Below are 8,412 nucleotides of genomic sequence, written 5' to 3'. Positions count from 1 at the left end.
TAATGGGTACCCTTAAAATGGAGAAAACGTGATAAAGTGTCCTCTAGGGCCTCAAATTAGTAGTATTTTATAGTTACTTTAAATCTCCACATGATAAAAGAAATGGAATCTTAACCAGAGTTTGGAACTGTTTCACCATGAATGCATCACGACTTTCTGCACGCTGGTGCCCCACCACATGCAGCTTTGGCCTTTTTGTTTTTTTGCCTGGTCTGTTAAGTCCTGACAGGAAATGAATTCAACCCTGTATGTCTCACATCTTACAGCACTACAACCTATGAGGGGCTCCTTCTTGCTAAAGTTCAATGAACCACAACCCTGCCAACCCAACAACTTTGCCAAGGGCCAAAATCTTCTATTATTAGTGTACTCAATTCAGTGAAGCACACTCATGTTCATTCAGGTTTTACTTCTTTATTAGTGTGCTCGCTATAGTGCAACACACTCTAGTTGGGTGAAGTGCACTGCCTGTACACCTTTCACTGACCAATTGAACTATTTTATTTTATTTATGGATTATTTGAAAGAGACAGATATAGTAAACATGAAGACTTGAGACTGAAAACAGCAATCTGATATATCATGTGTTTATATCTGATACTAATTTTCAACACCCGTTGTAAATGTGGATTGTGTGGTCCTTATGTTAGTGAGACCATAGAATCATATACCCCAAACTATGCATCTTCCCTGTCCAACAGTCCAGATGACAACCTAAAACTAGACCACTAATCACGATGAAAGCTAGGACTACATCAAACACCATGTCCTTGCTCTCTGTAGGTAAATTTTTTTCATTTTAAATCAGAGTTGATAAGCAGACCCTGCTAATGGAATCAACTGAGACAATCACCAATCTGCTTTCCTTACCTCTGATCTACCACCGCAGCATGCAGATTTTATGTAGCACATTTCTTGCTCATGCAAATTTGTCATTAGGGTAAGATAATTAACTCTATTTGCAACAGATAGGTGTTTTGAATACCATTACAATATATTTTAGTTAACTACCTTTTTGCCATGTCATGAAACAACACATCGAGGCACCAGCGCATTGAAGATGACAGTTTATTCAGCGTTTCATTCATTTATATCTTCGATTTTTTTTCTCCCAAAACTTTAACATAGTTGCCCCTGAATATTTAATGTTAGAAAGATATTAAAGGATATAGGTTTTTGGGGCTTTAAAGTGAAGAAGCAAGAATATTAATGGGTCTGAGTAATTATTAATGATGAATAATGAACAACTTCCAGATCACCATATAACTTGTAGAGGAACTCTTCTGTAAATTATAGCATTTTATAGTGTTAGCTTTATCAGCATTAACTGAAATTCAGTAGGAATCATACAAAATGTGACTGAAAATGTAAACAAATCTGGCATTGCTCTACTAGGGGATGGTCCCTGCCTAAGAAATAGAACAGAACAGCATGGAATATACAGCAACACGGCAAACAACATGCAGGGAGCATTACAGATAATAAAACCCCAACAAGAATTGATTTTTAAATAAAGACAGGATGCACACAAACACAGTAGAAAAACAAGTGGGGGCTGTGGTGGAGGCCCCTCTCTGTAATAGTGGAAACAATACAGAGCGGGTAATTGCTTTTAAACAGACAAATCAGTGCAGTTAAATAAGAGGCGTATGGTCTTCATTTGCTTGTCTTCATTTGACATGAAATACCTTGATGTGTTTGCCAGAATATTTTCTCCTTTGTTTCTAGTAGTACTTACCTGACAGCTTAAGTTACTAGTAACTTTTCAAAATACAGTTTTTCATACCTTTTCTCTCAGTGAAAACGATATATATAATTTTGAATATGATTGTCATGATAAACTGACAGATAAAAGGTTCAGTGTGTAATATTTAAGATATATTGGCAGAAATGGATTATAATTTAATTTAACTATAGTGCATGATCACTTAAAAATAATAATAATAATGTGTTTTCATTCCCTTAGAATGAGCCATTTTAGTGTGTCCTCTTCCACAGTGTCTGCTATGTTGTTTTATGGCTCTAGATGCTACTAAATCCTACACAGTGGTCCTTTAATGTTCCTTTATTGGTTGATAAAATGATCCTACTTCAACAAAACAATTAAAAGATTAGCTGGAAAATGCATTGTCAGAAAGCTGAAAATAAGGCTGTCCTTTATATAATCATATATGATAGTGAAACACTGAGTGGGACCATTCTTCTGCATAATGAGTACTTTTACTTACTGATAATACTTTTACTGCAGAAAGGGTCTGAATATTTTTTTTCCACCACTGCAGTGATGGTGTGTTAACATTTATCATTGGAACTGTGTTGCTAGGTAACAACTTGGGTTAAAATGTTCTTCCTGTCAGCTATTGATATTAACATACAGATCAACAGGAAATAAACCAAGACCAATTTAGAAAGCTGAATGTGAAATCATTTTCAGAGATAAAAACAGAGGCCGTACTTAACACACAGTGCAACTTTTTCTTTGAGAGCCATTACCCATCACCCAAATAAGAACTCTAATTGCTCTGGTCGGATGCCATTTTATGAGCATCCACTGGGATCCCTTAGTTATGATTATTACAGTATAAACATTAACATCTGCTGACCATCATTGTGCATGACTTTAGCTGTCAGTCCAGCTTTGCCAACACAAAAGGATTAGAATAAAATGATATGTTAAGCACCAGGGAAGGGAGATATATCATTTTCTCTGAAATACAAAGGGTATTTTTGATTTTTTTGATTATAGTATGTGATGCAACAAATCATCCTGACAGCTATGAGCTAATCTTTTAAAGGACCAGTGTGTAGGCTTTAGTGGCATGTAGCGGTGTAGTTGCTGTTTTTCAGTTCCTGTGCCAATCTCAGACCTAACTAAGGGAAGAAGTTGCTTTTAAACATCAATTCAGTTTCAATCGTTTCAGGTGTTCTCTTATGCAACCGAAGCACGTTTGAGGGCAGTGGAAAACAGTTTGAGTTCAAGATAGAGCCACAGACTGTCTCTAAAACAAGTCAACTGTGGTGATTAAAGTCATTAAAGTTAACAGCTATTGGTGCCAGGGAACATTTAGACTTTACATTTAAAGCAGGAGTATAACAAGACAAGATTTAGCCTCCATCAAAGGTCGCCCTTTTTGTGTCACACTTTATAATTAGGTTTGTTTCCAGATGAGTTAAAATGGAAATTACTTTCATTGTTGTGATACTTTAACAAATGGCATTGTTATTTCCGTTTGAGAATGAACCAAATCTATTCACCTAATCTGGCTTCACTGCAATGTTGTTTATGGTATCCCATTGTATCTTCACCAAAACACTGATATTCTTCTTGAATATTTAAATAGTTGGAAGTGGCACAGATGAAGCTGTAGCTAGCAAATTTAAACATCTAAAATAAAATTTGGCCAATGTAATGTACTGATTTCAAATGTCTCTCTCTCAAACATTATTTCTGAAATTGTATTCTCAAAGGCAATACACACCCCAATGGGTATGAATCGTAAACTAAAATCCTAACAGTATATAATACGAGTAAATTTTAAATGCATTTAACATCTTTCTAAACAATAGAGTAACTGACTAATGAAACAGCTTCATCCTAATTCCAAATATACAGAGCTGAGTACAGGGAGAATTCCTTTTATACATGCAGCTCTTGAACCTAAAAGGGAACATATTAATTGCGTCCTTAGTTATGGCTTTTTTTTAACATACTGTAGGGTACCTTGAGACAATATTATAAAATATCCTGTGGACTGAATGCAATTTAAACTGCAATTAAAAGAGGTGGAATGAGATGTGACCTGGAAGGAAGTTTAATACTCAAAGTCTATTTTTTCACACATCCGTAACTTGTTTTTGAGGTTCCTAGGATCAGTAGTATACCAGGAAAGGTATAAATTATTTGATGAGGGGAATTGTATGCACTGAGAAGAGTCAATTTTATTTAACTTTAAAAAAGGCAGCTTGGTCAGTGGCCATATGGGTAAATTTGGAAGAGCAGGGGTTTTCAGTGTTTTTCAGGCCAATGACCCCATAGCTGGTAGAGAAAACAGAGCACAGATTCCAAACTACATATTACTGTTCTGGTTAATAAGTAAGCATTTGCTTCTTACTGTATCTTTTTCAGGTTGTCTATGATTCTGTTTTTATATTTTGAGGAACAGTGCTCTTTGAATTTAACTTTGAATTGCTTGCCTTTAATCCCCACAAAATATTGTTCAATGGTTGATCATAATCTTAATTTGGATTGTTTTTTCTGAGCAAGCTTGTCAACAACTTCTGGAAACAGTGCTTTAAAATGGCGATGCTTTGGTCTGATTCTGCTTTTAAAACCGCAGGCCAATACCACAGGCAAATCAAATTTATATAAACAATGATCAGATTAAAAGAGGTCAGTCCTTACTTTAATGGAATTATAAGAGTTGAGGACAGTTATATATTCGCAGAGCAAATAGTGCATAACTTTTAATGCATGAGTCGCCACAATGGGAATCAAATTACTAGTCTGCCTATAAAGTCTGAGATTATAATACACTTCTTGAACAAATGAAACAAACATAAAAAAAGACACAGCAGAAACTGAATTGCTTTACACTTTTGAGCACTTCCCCACATTTATTCACAACATTGCTCTATAATGCCTCCAACAGCAATCACTGACACAAAAAAAAACCCATGTATTTACGAGCAGCATAAATGTCACATCCCCTCAAGCAGTTACGGATGATCAAAGCTACTGTAAACTGTGTTCTGTCTGTCCACCAGACTGAATTACCTGAACCAGAGGCCAGAATTATTGTCTGGGATCATCTTAGATATTTTATAGTAGGAGATAAAGTAGAGGAAATAGAAGCAAGACACTTCTTCAAAATGTGTCACGTTTTGTGTGAGACAACAAATTTGGTGCAAAAAGATTATGTCGAGAGACAGAGGTAGATGTGGAGAGATAGAGATAAAGAGCTAGAGAGAAATGTGTGCCCTTCACACCGTTGCTCCACACCAATTGTGTTCATTTTGAATGTCACTTGTTCAGGTTTGCATTTCTGTATTTGGCTGCACTCCTCTGCAATCATCCCTTATCTGTGTGCACAGCAGCTAAGGGTTCGTCTCTCTGAATGAATGGGCTCAATAAACCTGTCACAGCCCAGACTTGTTGACTCTGTATTGACTCATGTTACAGCGATCCATCCTTTTTATTAGCTTCAGTTTGGCTACAGATTTACAATGACAACACATGACAATACCATTAAAACACAAAGTCACTTAATATACAAAATTTTCTTTGTTCTGCTCAGTTGTTGTTGCTTTCTGTACTTTGAGGTGAAGAATACAACAGCACCATGCTCTATTATTTTTCAAAGCAGAGATATACTCTGTTGCAGGACCGGCTGCTATAATGCCGATGCTTGAGACCAGTGTTATAGACATTGAATTGAAATGTCTTTAATGCCCCAAGGGCAATTTGGTTCACGAACAGGTAGCAACACTACTTCATTCGCACAAAACACACAATAAAAACATGTATGATTAATAATAAAAATAAATACACATGTACATTATATATATATATATATATATATATATATATATATAAATTTAATTTAAGACATAATAATAGACATAATAATAATTTAAGACATACATTATCTTCTAAGAAATGTTGATTTCTCTTCGGTTATTCAAACTCCTCACTTATTGTATGTTCAATATCACCTCAACATTTATGTTGTCAAGAAATCAAGAACTGGCCTTTCAAACATGACGTAAGGTGTCCATGTTTGCTTGGTTTTCACCACATCGGATATATTGGAGCTTTCAGAAAGCCTGTTTTCCAGTCAAATTAACAATAATGTTGAACACTTTTCACAAGTTGAAAACTCATAATTACGATAGCACCAATATGGCATGAATGCAACATATAGGAGCTTAACCTCAAACACCTGCCAATCAGAGCTCCAGTTTGCAGGTCTGTGCTGACTCGAGAGACATCACCAAACGTACACTAAATGTTTAAGCAGGAAATGGATCATTTGTGAGGTGAAATATCATATAAACAGGCAGACACACACGTATATGAGCCATAGTACAAAGTTAATGTAAATTGCTCAAGATGTGTGTCAGTTAAAAGCCTAAAATATAAATGTAAAATCTACAGCTGATTAGCAGTCACATATTGGGTCGACTTTCAGTTTTACTCTGTAATTTTGGTAGAGTGAGTTCGATAGATGATAAACGGATGACGGTCAACAGGTCCTCGGAGGGCCATTCGGAATGTTAGCTTCTGCGCCTGTCAGGACAGGTGCACCGAGATCTTTGACTGACAGCCAAGCATGTCGAGGCATAGACGAACAGGCCCTTCTTCCAGATTAACTTTCTACTGCTCAAGTCTCAGAGATTGATCTGTGCCAAGGACTGGCAAGGTCTTGGTGTGGGTATTGTAAAAAGAGATTGGATCTATTCTTTCAAGGAAAGAGTTCTCAGGGTTGGGAGAGAAAGAGAACGATAAAAGAAATATGGCACTTTTATTAAATCACTTACAACCTTTGTCTGGGGTGTGCTCACACACACATCTGCACACACACACACACACACACACACACAGAATCACTCAGATTTTGTCAGGGTCAGTCTAGTTTTAGTTCATCCAGAAGTCAGTTTTCTTTAAAATTCAAAAATCCTGCATGAATGAAAACAGACATGAATACCTTTCATCAGATAAAATATACTAAGGTCCATTCAAGCATGAAGATTGCCTTCTGTTTTATCTTTATACAAGTTGAGAATTGCATGAAAACAGCAGAAAGTGCACACTCTTGGTAGCATTTCTTATGCACATACAGTAAGAAGTTTTGACTTGTTATCAGAGTTAATACTTTCATTGTGTTCTATTTCTAGTATTGTCAGGCTTTGCAGGTAATAGAATCAAACATAATTTAATGAGACTGAATCATCAAGATGATCTATCAGTATCACTCAATTTGTGAGCTTATGGACCCTCGCAGTAGTTCAGGCAGGCAAGGAAGACATTTCACAGCCACATGTTTCATACATCCGCTAGTGATGTCCACAACCTCTCTCTCTCTCCATTGGTGGCCCATATAAACAGTTGGCACTCATTCAGTCTTCATTTAACAATGCTGAGCTCTGCATCCTCGCTGCTTCACTGCTGCCTGCTTTCAGAAATTAAACTCCCTCCTGATAATACAGTATTTATAAATAAATTTGTATCTTTAATCATTATGCAGTCTTGCTTTCAGCGTTTTGTTGAGCAGGCTTTAATAGTTCAACATTTTAGGAAACATGGTTATTCACTTTTCCTATGCGCTACGTAACTAAAGCTGGATCTTCAAAGGTTCAAAGGTCCGCCAACACCTCTAAAGCTCTAAAAGTATGTTGTATCTCATACCACAAACTTGTATCTCAAGTCCACAAAGCAAAATTCTCTTTATGGTTTGTTTCATTAATTTTGTTGTTAGCAGTGTTGGAGTGCCCTCCAATAAGCTACAATAAGTATGACTGCCAGCAGTCTACCTTATTGTCTTTGACATTAAGGGGCTAACAGTGCACTACCTTCATTACACTCAGCTACTGCAGCAGGGTAGGTGGGACAAATTTGCTGTCAGCCTGCTCTGCATTAGGACAGATTGAAGCAGTCTGTGGATGTGTACATCAGCTATTTCTAAAAGCTGTCACTCAGCAACTATCTTGGTTTTGTTTGCCTGTATTTGTCTGGAAATCAACCTACAGTATGTGATTTGATGGATGTGTGTATACCTGGTGCCTTTGTGCAATGTATAGATGTACATGTGTTTTTAGCTAAATGTGACTTGTTCTGACTTTCTATTTTAATGGTCTAAAATTAAATCTATTAGACATTCCTGAGAGATTTATATGTACGTATTCCTCAGGCAAATGATTCAATTATGTTCTGCAAATGAGGCATAACTGACCTTTAAAAGGGAACTATTCATAGTTCAGTTTCCACAATTGCCTCCATGGTTCAGCTAATCTATTTTGCATTTCCTAATGTATCAAACGGAGCTTACACTATCAGAACATTTCACACTGTGTCAGGTAACAACACAATCTGGAAGACTGACCTAATTAGTCACATAGTGTTAAAAATTGGGTCGATATAGTGCAAAATGTGGCAGCCATATTGGTGATGAAAAGTCCTTTCTAAATGTATGACTTCACCTCCTCAATCAAACAAAATACAAATAGTTCATCTTTGACAGGCAGCTGATCGTTCCATCAGTAATAAATAACATTTTGAATTTGGGTAATTCACTGTAGATTGATAAGTGTGTCACATAACTAATCTGATCAACTAAACATATTTGCTTGCGAATATCTAGAAGTTAGTTACGGAACTTCGCTTTGCTAAATTACTCTTTTCACTTAATAATTAAC

The sequence above is a fragment of the Morone saxatilis genome, unplaced genomic scaffold (assembly GCF_004916995.1).
Source record: "Morone saxatilis isolate NCDOM2014 unplaced genomic scaffold, NCSU_SB_2.0 Contig23, whole genome shotgun sequence".
Classification (NCBI taxonomy): Eukaryota; Metazoa; Chordata; class Actinopteri; family Moronidae; genus Morone; species Morone saxatilis.
This window is presented reverse-complemented; position numbering follows the sequence as displayed.